Raw genomic sequence first — 13415 nt, 5'->3', positions numbered from 1 at the left:
CACTTGGATATTGGAGAGGAAGAAAGGAAAGATTTATATGTTCAGATGCTGTAAACTAGCTGGAGTCTGCCACCTACAATTCATCGCCAAGCCCTCTGGTGAGCAGGCATGACTCAGTTACAAGCCAACGTGAGCTTGAAATGTTCTGGTAGAAAGCTTCTCATATGACCTGGCTACTTTTTAGCCATCTATTTCACTTTCACCCACAGTTTGTTTTGTTTTGTTTTGTTTTGTTTTGTATCACCTGACCAGGGCCAGAGACAGGATGCTGGCTAAGAACAACATCAGCATCTCTCCCAGTATAGCAAGTCTACCCTACCTGAGCCCAAAATCTTAAGACCAGCAGCAGTGCAAGCCTCAGCATTGAATATGAGAGGACTTGCACAGTGACAGCTCAGCATTAAATAGAGCTGGCTGTAGAAACAAATTTTCTGAGCTGTCTGCCAGGTTATCTCAGCCATGATCTGCTCCTTATGCTTTCCAAGGCAAGGTCCTTGGCATCCCCCAAGTCAACCAGTGTTACTCAGTCTCCCACCCTGTGGCTGTAGCTATTAGAGAAGTTCAGGTGCCATCCCTGTGTTCAGTGGACTGACAGCACCAAATTCATGAGGAGATAAACAGCCCATTCCTGAGCCAAACTAAACCAGGGAAAAAATAAAAACAAACTGTTTGGGCAAGCAAGGGAAATGGAATTGGGCCTGAGTGTCTTGAAAATAGCACATCACCCAACCAATTCTCACTAAATGATCCTTGGGTGCAAGAGGAATCAGCAGATCAGGTTATAATTATGGCCTGAAATAGCCCCTCATCCAAGGGGACTGAGGGGTGGGGGTGAGAGGCACAGGACACCTGCATGACTTGTGAAAGTCTGCATTGCAGAGGCGAAAAAAAAGGAAAAAAAATGAAGTGTCATCCCGGCTGAAACACGACACTGAGTGTTCACATTTCACATAAGAAGCCTCATGTATTATCATCAGCCACATGCAGGGAACAGTCTGGAGTATGATTTCTGTTTATTCACCTTGATGACATCCCTTGAAATATTCTGCTCGGGTTACATCTTTCCAAGAAACAAAACCCCTCTTTCCACCTATTGGAAGGAAAGCCCCTCCAGAGGTCTGCGTGCCTAAACCATGCTCAGCAGAGCTCACCCGACCTGACCCCCCAGGAGTGCTGGCTGGGCACGTTCAGGAATTGCCGTGCACAGAAAATAACCAATGCCACAAACTGGGGCTTAGAAGTGTCGGCTTTTCAGGACGGGAAATGCAGTGCTGAGTCCTGGGATTTTTGGGAGGAGGGGGAAAACCAAAACAGCTGTGCAAGCGAAATCACCCAACCAATGCGCTTGCTGCAAGGCTGATGCAGCTGAGAATAAAATGTCTGCTGTTGAGTGATATTGAGCATATTCTGCAGATCACCAACATCAAAGCCTTTCCCATTTCAGATCTCCCTGATTCTATAATCAAAAGCAGTCGAAATGCTGTTTCACTGTCTACAAGTCAACCCCTAAAAGAGGCAGTTTGGCAGCTCTCACTGCTTGCACAGACTGGGAAGTGCTGTGCAGGACATGTCAATGCTGCCTGCCTGCTCTTCTCAGGTGGCATCTTCTTAGGGGGATGGGGATTGCTCAAATCAAGCCATCACCAATGCACACACAAACCCACCAGCTCAACTCTTCCCACAGCCAAAAGCTCTGCCATCAGGCCATGGCAGCCCTCACAGAACCACCACAAACCAGGGCCTCAGTCCCCCACAGGGCACAGACGTGGCTGGAAACAGGTGGAAAAGCCCTGGGCATGCAGCACAACAGACAAGGCTACTAAAATTAGTGACAGAAAGATAAGAGGTAACAGAAGGAATGCAGAGTCTGGACTTGGAGTGCAGACTGCACCCACCAAGGAAGGAAACCACTGATCCTGAGGTGCAAGGCAACTGTGGCCATTAACCTTAATTTTATTGTTAACCATCTGAGAAATATCTACTCAGCCACAGCAGCTGCAATCTAGAGCAGCCAAGGGAAAACAAAACATTCATGTTGAGAATTTAGAAAGAAGGGAAATGAGAGCAGTTCCAATTCTCTTATTCCTTTTTTCCAAGAAAGCAGCTGTTATTCTCAGGTCACCAGCTCTTGGGGTGTGCTGAGAGGTTAACAGGATGCTTGGCCAACCTGCCCCAGTGAGAGAAAGGAGAAGCTATGCAAAACAAATTATAAATCAACCTGGAGGAGAAATATGTGGACAAGAAGGTAAAGAATGAACAGCCAGAATAGAAAAGAAAGGGGAAAGAAGGTAAGAAAAAAACAAGGGAAATAGGCCTATGAAAAACACCATAGGCATAACACTCAAACACAAAGTGGAACAGAAACAAAGAAGTGGAGAGAAACTATGAGGAAGAAGCAAAGTTAGAGATACACAGGCAATTATGCTTTCACACATATGTTTGTATATATATATATAAAATACAAGAAATGTTACTTGTATATAGATATATTCATACAAACACAAGTAGAAAAACTCTGCACTGTCCTGGACAAAAGCTAATTCTCTCCTGCGAGCATGGTGAGACACTGGCACTTGTTGCTCAGAGAAGCTGTGGACTCCCCATTCCTGGAAATGTTCAAGGTCATATAGGATGGGGCTTCAAGCAACCTGCCCTAGCGGAAGGTACCCCTGCATATGGCAAGGGAGTTGGATCTACATGATCTTTAAGGTCTTTCCAACCCAAACCATTTCATAGTTTCTGTGATTTTTTTATCTTCACCACCAGCCAGGTTAGCACTGACAGTTTCACTGGCATGGAAATGCTTTCTGTACACTTCTTGCACCAAGCTGGCTGCCAGTTTTACTGCTATTCAAAGGCAAAACATCACAGGATCTATTAAAGAAAATTCACTCTACAGCAGCATGTTTATGGTCATCGTGTGCACAAACAGCCACAGATGCCCAGGAGGAATATCAGCACTGTTAGTTATTGGCATTACATAGAGCACCACCAAGAGCTTGAGATACCAAACATGTCTGTGCTAGATGTTATGTAAAAATAGAACAGAAAGGTCAGACCCTGTCCCAGAGACCCAATGACCTCGGGTAAAACCGAGATAAAGATAGAAAGCAGAAACAAATAAGGCAGGCTGACCAGAATGGAGCCATGCCAAAGGAGACACTGTCAACTCACCATACATGGCAATCCTGGATGGACACATCTAAGAATCCTGCTTTAGACAGGAAGCTGGGAAGGGGTCAACCACAATACAGAGGGAGCAAAGACCCAGCTATTTCCTGTTCTCTGAACTCCTGCTTAAACCACTAATGCCTATGGTGTAAAGATTCCCCATTACTGAAACAACCAGCAGTAAGCAGTAGCCCACATCAAAACTACCACATCCATCAAACCACACAGAAACAACCCCTAACTAAAGTGGCCACAATGTCCATCACAATCTTCACTTCAAGATTCTTCTTCTAACTGCTGGTTTGTTTAAATATCACATTTTGAGACACATAAAACAGATGGAGACCAAGAGTCCTACATTAATTTACTTGGAATCTGTGAGACCATCCCAGGTGATAAATGAGGCAACATAGTTTAAGAAAAAAAAAGTTTAACATGTAACACATCTGCTAGATAGTAGCGCTTGCTTGGACCTGTTAATGCAACAAAGTGCTACAAACCAGTCTTGTGACTGAAGAAAATTTCTAAAAATTAACCCCAGTTTGAAATGGCTGAAGAAGAGGAGGGCAGACTTAAGGACATCTGGGCCCCTACCTTATTCTTGCAATTTTCTGATTTTTTTTTTTTTTTTTTTTTTTTTTTTTTTTTTTTAAATATTCCTAAGTCTCAAACCACTGCAGGTAACTGGAACTGCAGTCAAAGGTATTTTTCTCAATGCTGTTTAAACACTACAGTAATCACCATATTATCTTTTGGGTACTGTATTAGCTGATGAACTAACATCTGAGGCACGTTCTTTCTCTTCCTTCCTCCAACCCAGCAATGGAGAGGCTTGTTCTGCTTGTGTGCTCCTTAACCGTCTTTAAACATCACACAAAACATTGCTATATATTATAAGAAAAGGACCTTCAGTTGAAGATAACTTGGAGCAGAATATTATGAGGTTTGTGGTGATCCTTATCTCTTGAGGTTGCACAATTTATGCAAAATTGGACCCTCAGAGAGCAGAGCTTCATATCCTTGCAGAAAGTTCCTGTGGCCTTTGGCACAGTTTTAAGCAATCTTCCTGCTACCTGAGGCAGTTCAGGGAGCACACTAACAAGAGATCAAAAGACCTCAAAACTTTATCTGTATTTCCAACAGAAGCCAGCAAAGAAAGACACACAGCTGAGATGGGCTGCAGCTTCCTGGATGGGATGATGTTCCCTTCACTTTCAGGCTCCCTGCCCAAGTATGTCTCTGCTGTTGTCAAGCCAAGACACAGCAAATGTCAAGGACAAGACCAGGACTCTTCCCATGAAGAGATGCTGGACCTGCTAAACAACCAGAGATGAAAGAAACACCAGAAGAAGAAAGTTTATCACCAGGAGAAAGTCAAGAGCACTCCTAACCCTCCCACTCAACTGACCACCTGTGGACAGCAGCAGGACAGCAACAGGCTCTCCACCCCCTTCCCCATGCTCTTGGACACTGCTGGAGCTCAGAGAGCTGTTCCTCATCAATAAACCAACAACATTCAGGAACTTGGCTCCCTGGCAACAGCTGGGTACAAAAAGTTTAAACAGATGATCTTCACACTGTGGCCACCTGGGCCTGGGCTGCCCAGCCAGGTCGCCACCTGCAAGGCAGCGTGGGGCTCCACGTGCCGAGACTGGTGGGAGGAGGCAATCTCATAATTTTTCCTGTAGTACCAGACACTTCAAAAAACTCATATGTGACTTCAAGCTCTTTCTTCTGGTGCCACTGTGCCCTGCCACTGTGGAAGGACGTCAGGAGCCTCTGCTGCAGAACTGTTCTGCTGGCCAAGCCTCCAGTGAAACTGCAGCCACAGGAGTTCAGCCTTAACGCTTGGCAGCTTCTAATGGGCATTGAAACCCCTGAATATCTTCAAATAAAATATTAATGTTATAAGCAGTATTTCATGGGTCTACAGGCTTCATCACACTTCAGGGAAGTCTTAAAGAGATTTAGCCCTGATTTTCTAGAGAGCATGGTTCCCACATGTTAGCCCATCCCTGATGGTATCTCATACCTTCACAGCCTGAGCAGTCTTTCTGCTGCCACAGTGGAGGCAACATTTTTACCTGCTCAGCATCCAAATTTGCTAAGCAGAACAAGATACAGGTATTTTTCACCATTAAATTATCACTCCTAATATTATTGCAAGAAGGTGAAATGCATTATCAAGAACAACCGTAAGCTCTCCCAATCTTAGTAGATCAGGACAAGTGACTGAAGGTTGTTGGATCTCTGCCATCCATTCCCCTACCATACTGCTGTGATCCATGAGGTGGAGTTAATTAACAGAAGGATGTACGGAATTTAAATCCTATTTATTGTAATTTGTCTCACAAAAGCAGCCAAGAAAAATAATCACTAAAAGTTATTAAAAATATCCTGCAAAATAAGGTATTTGGTAAAAAATCTCTCAGGTCATCTCAGGATTTATAAGGAAGGCAGAGACCCACAGAGGGTACAGGCTGAACCCCTAGGAAATATAATGTTGCATTAAGCTAATAGCAACATCTTGAGCTACAATCTACCCCAAAGATAGTTACACCCAAACTAGCACCTAGTAACCTGTAGATTGTACTTGATGCGCTTATCCTTAAAACTAAAATTACAAAATCACTGCAAATTTCCTTTCCCTTTTCTTCTCCATACGAAGAATGGCCATTGACCGTGTTATGAAAGATGAAAAGCCAGTATTTACTCTTACCTGCCACTGTAAAAGAGGAGCTAGGGAAGGTCTTATTTCCAGACCTTCAACATTTGCACTTGAAACACACAGCTGCTTGGGAAGAAGTTTTCAAAAGCTTATTTTCTGTCTGGTTATGTTGGATGCAGCCGCCAGACCTGCCCCTTAAAGAGCACCTACACAAGTCATCACTGCAATTTCTGACCATGTCAAGCACAGGAGCTCAACCATTTCCATGAGCCTCTGAGATCCACCTGACATTAGAGCTCTGCTACTCTGTGCTGTGAACAACCATATGGAAGAGAGTGGCTGCCCTGGCACAGTTGCAAATAAAAGAGTCAAGCAGAAGAGTAGAAGCTGGGGGGAGAAAAATGGTTTGTTGAGCCACCTAACTCTCCCCATAACGGATCACTGGAAACCCCATTATGTTTTCAAGGTGCTTTTAACAAGCAGAACTGGTGGGCCTTTGTACTAACAACTCAAGATAAAGAAAACTTTACAAGACAAATTTCCCCTCTGAACCTGTTTATCTTAATCACATTTATTTACTCTTCTTGTGTATTCAGGAAAGCTGGGCCTCCTTCCATCTTTTTCCACAAATGGAGAGAGAAAGCTCAGCTTTTCAGCTTTGCCTCAGTAACCACAAAAACAGAGACATGCTGGTGGGAAGAACCCTCTGGGGTGTCCAATCCAACCTCCCAGCTCATAAACAAGGCTGATTATTTTCCTCTGTAACACCAAACACACGTACATTTTTGTTATCATTTTTAAATAATGATAACAAACAGCAGCTTTTTAACAGTTAAGAAATGTATGAAGCTTTGCTCACCCCCAAAAGCTAACTAAGAAGAACCAAAACCAGATATGAGATACCTGTAAATCCAAGGATTCATCTTCTAAAACCCCTGAGCAGTATTCCAGTTGCTTGTGCCACAACATGAAGCTCTTGGCCTTTGCTCCCCCCAGGAGAACTTCTGGGAAAATGTATTTCAGACTTTCCTACTCTTATGAAGGAGGATCAAAATTAAACAACCCATTATTATTATTTAAATAGAGCTGGAAAGATTGCTAAATATTTCCAAAAGATGTATGGTAGCTTTCTGCTCTGTGAGTTAAATTAGTCACTGATAGCTGTGACTACCTATTTACCTCAGCTGAAGCATAAATGGGTTTTGGTACATCACTTCTAGAGACTGCTATAGCATGACTACATGACTGTACAGTAAACATTATGTTTACAATACAGCTTATAAAACAGTAATAATGGTTACACTGATGAGGATAATAATAATACCAAACATCCATATCAGCAAACAGGGACCTGTGCTTTATCCAGTCAGGGAGATGTCAAGGGTTCAAGCATAGTCTGGGCATTGTGATTGCTCCACATCCCACAGGCTCAGCCAGGAGCCCAGGGCTGCTGTTTCCACCACGTAAAGGAGCACACACAACACCATGTGAACCCAGAGCTGCACCACAGGCAGGGACAGTGATACCTGATCTGACACTAAGCTGCAACAACACAGCACCTCGCTGAAAGACATCTAGGAAAAGCCACTTTTCCTAAACCTACAGAGGCTGTAAGAGACTCCAGCCTCCTGCACAGCTAGCATGCCCCTTTCGCTTGTTTGTTCACTCCCTACCTGGGCAGGGAACCATGCAAAGCAATGCATTGTATTCTCCTTTGGCTGGGACTTTGCTCAGCCAACATGTTCAAGATGAGATGGTTGCAGTATGATCAAATCTAGGCCTCAAAATACAAAGTGCTAATCAAGAGTTGTAGGTTGCTGCTTTTTTAAAAAAATTATACTCCTAAATGGGATTTTTCTTCTCCTTTCTAAGTTGCTGGCAACAGTTCACCAGCCAGCTGAGATCTATACAGGATTTCACAGAATACCAGCAGCAGACAACCTGTCCCATGCCTGCTTGGGAATGACTTCAAACCTGTAGGATTTGCTACATTACAGAAATCCCCTGGAGCAGGAGAACTTACAGTGGTACTAACGTGATGGCTTCTACCAATTCCAAGCAAAAAACCAGGATGCTGCATCCACACCAAAGGTGTTACTGGGCTGACATACCCCTTACCGAGCTCCATTCCAGCAGTAAAGCTAAAGCACAGATGAGGCAGCAAACCAGCAGGCACTCACGGAAGCCAGGCAGCCCGGAACAGCCATTCAGAGAAAGCCAGGGAAAAGCAGACTGGACTATCCAACTGGATAAAGGGATGATGATGATGATGATGATGATGATGATGATGATGATGATGATGATGATGATGATGATGATGATGATGGGTGGTTAGGAAACCTGAGTTTTCCACCTTAAAATCCATGCACCTGACCCCTTCAAAGTCTGGGGGCTCCCAACACAACCCGCAGTGTGCTGCGGGTCTCTACAAGCTGATTTCAAAACCACATGATGGGATGTGGTTTTGCCACTCAGCTCTGCTCTGTACCTGCCTCTAAGAAAACAACCTACAGCTCCAGCTACTGCTCTTGCAGCAGATACCTCCTCTCCCCAAAACAGGAGAGCTTTTCAGGCTTTCTTTAGGCTCCTCTGCCTTTCATTCTTACCTCTAGAAGAGGAGCTGGGTCTTGTGCCTGGATAAGCCCCCAGCTTACAGATAACAATCCCAGTGATGTAAACCTCACCCCTCAAAAGTTCCCAAAATCCTGCAGCTCTTGGCCAGGTACATGATCTGTCACTGGGTATTCCTGCCTGAGACAACAAAAGAGGTGACAAAAGGCTGATTTCCAAAATATCTCATGCCAAAGACACTCTGCTGTACAATAACACTCTTCCATGCAAATACACAGTCATTCCAGGGCTTTGGGCTACTCTTCCTTGTCTGAGTGCTCCACACATTGCAGCTCAGCTCAGCCCACTCCCCAACAGCACAGCTGGGCTCCCAACAGCTGCATAACCCAACCTCATAGTGTGGGGGGCATGGTCAAACCTCCTTTCTTATCATCCAGGAACTTTGTAATGAGCAAATTTACAGGAACCTACCCAGTACTTTTTATACAAAGCTGCTTCTACTGCTCCTTCCAACTCAGGTTTTAAGGCAGAAATGAGACTGAGAGACAGAACCTGCCCCTTCTCTTGGCAATTTGTTTTAGCAGCTAATCACTCTTGTCTTTAATTTCTAATTCACCATAAATTCTGATTTGAATTATTTACTAGGCACTGGGTTTAGGTCTGCCTGCCACTGCTGCATTTGAGAGCTCCTTTCTACATGATGCACTGTATCAGCAGGAATTCATGGATCATTTTTCCTTTGAAGTGACTAGAGATTTAATTGTAGTATCTGCTGACAAATATAAGATACCAATAGCAGTGAAGATGTGACAGCACAGGCATCAGAAGGGGTGGGACAAACCTGCCAGGAAAACCTGGGTGATGCTCAAGCAGTATACCCCCATTATTCAGGGTATCCTACCCTGATTTGCAGGATAGAGCTGCACACTGACGTTCACATCCATACCTTGAATTCACATAATGAATGAGACCATCAGGGCATGCATTAAAAGGCATTCAGATAATACACATCTGGATGTTTTAGATCATACACATCCAGACCACTCCAAATGCTTGGCCAGTCCCAGTGTTTGAGTCACAGCAGGCTGCTGTGTTCAGCTGAGGAGAGCTGATGCTCCAGGTAACCATATCAGTGCTTTTATCTGTCACCCTTGAAGCAACAGGGTAAAAAAAAACACCACCAGCAAGCCCTGTTTTAAACAATCTCTGGCACTTGCCAGAGAGAGAGAGAACTGAGAACACTCCTTAATAGCAACACTGGTAGCTCAAAAAAAATGCTGTCCTCCATGGAACTGTACCCATAAGGTGAGCAAATGGCAGGCACTGCACCCCCAGGTATAATAATGCCATATGCAGGCATACAGCAGCACTGCTTGCCAGGGCACTGAGCACTTTGCTACATAAGATGGACAATCTCAGGAGCAGATGCAGCTGTGATGAGGGAAAATGTGCCTAGATGCAGTGATACTGAGTCCAAGAGACAGACTATGTTTTTATTCCCTTCTCACCTTTCATAAATCTCACCAGGAACCTGCAGGTGTTCAGAACTAAAGCTACCAGCCATCAAGGAGACAGAAAACAACATGCTGTACTAAAAAATAAGATCAGTATCACCTCGTTGCAGAAAGGCAAAAGCTTCCTGACCAGGGATGCATTTTCCTCTCTGCTAGCTCAGTTTGCAGCTCTGCATCCCTTTTGGCTCACAAAGCAGGACATCACACCACCCCTAGATAACACTGAGAGGTCAGGGCGCCGTGCCCACCATCCCAGCATCTCCATCCCATCAGTGATGCACTGAGAGCAGCACAGAGATTTCACTGATGCTCTGATGGACTCATTTGCACTGCTGAACTGCTTGGCACACAGCTGCAGTGCACTGCACCACAAGTTCCTGACATCAGACTTCTTTAAATTCATCTGCTGGGAGCAAAAGACAAACCTCTAGTAATCCTGCAAGCAGCAGAAATGCTTCCCATGTCACAAAAAACCCAAAAACATTTTCCCATGGTTTGCCAGCACTACTGTCTTCATAGACCAATGGGGAAAAAATATTATTGAAGCTGTCACACTTGTAAGCACGACCTTGCAATTCTGGGCTGCATCACCATAATTATTGAAAAAAACACATAGAAAGAGGCCTGTAGAAAATGTGATACCGTAATAATGCACTGAACATGTTCAGCTGAAAGGTGCTAAACAAACACAAGATGCACCAATACCCTGAAAGTACAGATACACTTTTCTTTCCCCTAGCCTTGCTTCCCCTGACAGCAATTTCTCATAAAAAAAGGTGAATGAAATACAATACAGCCAGGAAGCATAAGCTGTCTTTGTAAAGCATTCTGATTAAAAACAGGAAGATATGGTTCAAATCTTGCAAAGAGTTAAGCATAAGACCCAATCTTAGAACAGCAAAGTCCTTAATGAAACAAAAAGCTGGGCTTTGGCTGTGCAGGGGCACAGAGAGAAGGGCACACCATAACACAGAGATGCAGAACCGTGCTGCCATCAGGACACACAACTCACCATCACCTCGGAAATCCGTCAGCTCTAGCCAAAGTTATAGTCCAAGCATGCACTTTCACCCGGGAAGCCAATATTCCAATTTACAAACTAATTGAACACGCGATTCCTTTCTGCAACAGACAGGCTCTTCGAGGGAGGCAGGCCTGAGCCCTTCCTTATTTCTGCGACTGCAGACGGCTCTGCCGCCGCTGGACATCAGCGAGCAGATGCAAACGATGCCAAATCCCCCAGGCCGTGCGCAGACAGCGAGCTGGCACTGCTCCTGCTGTCCCTGTGCACGAAGCCCCTCTCCCAGGGATGCGAGACACACATGTACATTTCACTCCAAACAGGTACAGAGGCGTTCCCGCTGGCTGACAAACTGCACCTGTACCACTAATTACCTTAATATAACTTAAAATGCAGAGGCATAGTCAGACCAATCCAAATTACAACAATCCTAAAATAGCTGTAAGCCATACTCCTGACTTAATGCTATAAGACAGAGAGAGAGGGGGAAAGAAAGTTAGAGGTGCATTCCTAAAATGATGCTTAGTGAATATAAAATGACTTAAACCCCCGAGGCTGCAAGCTGGCATTTATCGAGATGTGCAGCCCCTAGCACAAAAGAGCACCTTACTGCCTCACGTGCTTGGAAAATACATATTTGTTAAATAATTTTAAAAATCACATTTGAAAGGAAAATGGATGTTTATGATATATGATTAAGTATCAGACTGTATGTTTATTTATTAGTGATGGCCATACTTCAGAGCTGCATTTTTTTAATATCTTCCTAATTTGCAACTATGTATTTAAGTACTCTTAAAACAATCCACACTAGTGGACTGTGGTTGGTGCAAACTGGCATTAGTGAGATTATATTTCTGCTCTAGTGAAGAAATATACATTCTCATCTCATGCAGCTGTAACACGTATGTAAACATAATTGTGTTCTTCTTGTGTATTTAGCAATGGCTAACATATTCTAATACACCCTCAGAAAAGCTCTTTTGTTCCAAATCAGTGACTTAAAGAACACCAATTTTTTAACATATTGATAAAGAGGAACTAGTGTAGAGCTCATGACTCACTGTGTCTGACCAGATATGTGGCCAGGACAACATGTCTAAACTTGCCAACAAGGATGGGATTACAAAGATCTCACTGAAGGCCTACAGCATCGCTCAGATTCAATTCTCGGTTCTGTTGGGATTTCTCTGCACAATATTTTAAGATGCAGCAACCAACAGTTTAACAGACTGAGATCCAAGTCCTAAAGCATGCACCCTCTCAATGGAAACACATCAGTACTATTGTACTATTTAGGTATAAAAATAAAATGAGGCCTATTAAAGTACTCCAAAGCCCCAAAAAACTTTTTGAGGAAAAGACGGCCTAAAAAATCGTTTGTAGAAACGGTCCGTGGAAGATGCAAAGAATCTTCCCAGTCCATTCCTTTGGCCCTCCTGGTACCCAGCTCTGGACCAGGCCGACCACACACTCACGGTGGCCGAGCGTTGCTGGTTAAAGCTGAATTGACCCCGCACGCCGAGGCAGCAGCAGGCACAGAGGGCAGGCAGCGGGGCAGGCAGCAGGGCAGGCTGCAGGCCAGCTCTGCGCCCCGGCCTGCGCGCTGCGCGCATTTTCCGCGCAGTGACAGAGGGCTCGTCCAGCCCCGCACCGCGGGCACCCCCCCCGTCACCTCCCTGCCCCGGGGGTCTCCCCACACCGCGGGACGCACCCATTTCTTCGTCCCCGCTCCCTCCCCGGGTCCGGCAGCCTGGGGTGGGGGGAGCTGCGGGGGATGGGCGCATCACTGCGGGTCACTCCGAGCAGCGCCGACCCCATCGCGGCCGTGTTCGCCGTCGGACGGTGCCCCAGCCCCGTCTCCTCCCCATCCGCACGGGTCTCGGCGTGCAGTTGTATTTTTAGGCCACGGGCGACCCAGCGCTTTAACAAAGATAAATAAATAACACGAAACGCACCTTCCCCTCCCCCCATCCGCGCTGCCCCCGCGCCCGGGCTCCGAACTGCGCCGCGACCCGCACGCCCCGCCGGGGACTCGGATAACAAGGGGGGGAGGGGGGGGGGGGTGTTGGGCGACGTAAAGGCAAAAGCAGAATAAATAAATAAATACCCCCTGTCCCCGCGCCCCGCCGCCTCGCTGCGGCCCCGGTACTCACAGTGGCCCCGCTGCGGGCAGGGGTCGGGCGGGCCGAGGCCGAGGCCGGGGCCGGGCGGGCCGGGCGCCGAGCGGAGCGGAGCGGCGGGCGCGGAGCGGCGCGGGCCCCGCTGCCCATGTGCTCGCCCGAGCACGCGCTCGGCTCAATGGAACGTTGTGCTGGCGAGCGGCTCTGTGACGTCACCGCCCCCCGCCGCCCGCGGCCGCAGCCCGGGGCAGCGAGCGCAGCCCGCCCCGCGCTCCTGCCCCGCATCCCACCGCATCCCAGCGGCCCGCATCCCACTGCCCCGCATCCACCGCCAGCCCCGCGCTCCT

General features: G+C 46.2%; 1 long non-coding RNA gene across 1 annotated transcript in view; it reads right to left on the bottom strand.

Moving 5' to 3' along the window:
• LOC128800851 (uncharacterized) overlaps positions 1–13189 on the bottom strand; it is a 29847-nt gene extending 16658 nt beyond the window's left edge. Inside the window, exon 1 of the long non-coding RNA XR_008435056.1 lies at positions 13102–13189. This is a non-coding gene — a long non-coding RNA (uncharacterized LOC128800851). The remainder of the gene's footprint in view (positions 1–13101) is intronic.
• Between the last annotated feature and the right edge of the window lie 226 nt (positions 13190–13415).

Source organism: Vidua chalybeata, chromosome 1 (assembly GCF_026979565.1).
Source record: "Vidua chalybeata isolate OUT-0048 chromosome 1, bVidCha1 merged haplotype, whole genome shotgun sequence".
NCBI classification, from domain to species: Eukaryota; Metazoa; Chordata; class Aves; order Passeriformes; family Viduidae; genus Vidua; species Vidua chalybeata.
The sequence above is the reverse complement of the archived record's forward strand: the minus strand, read 5'-3'. Positions and strand labels throughout refer to the sequence as shown.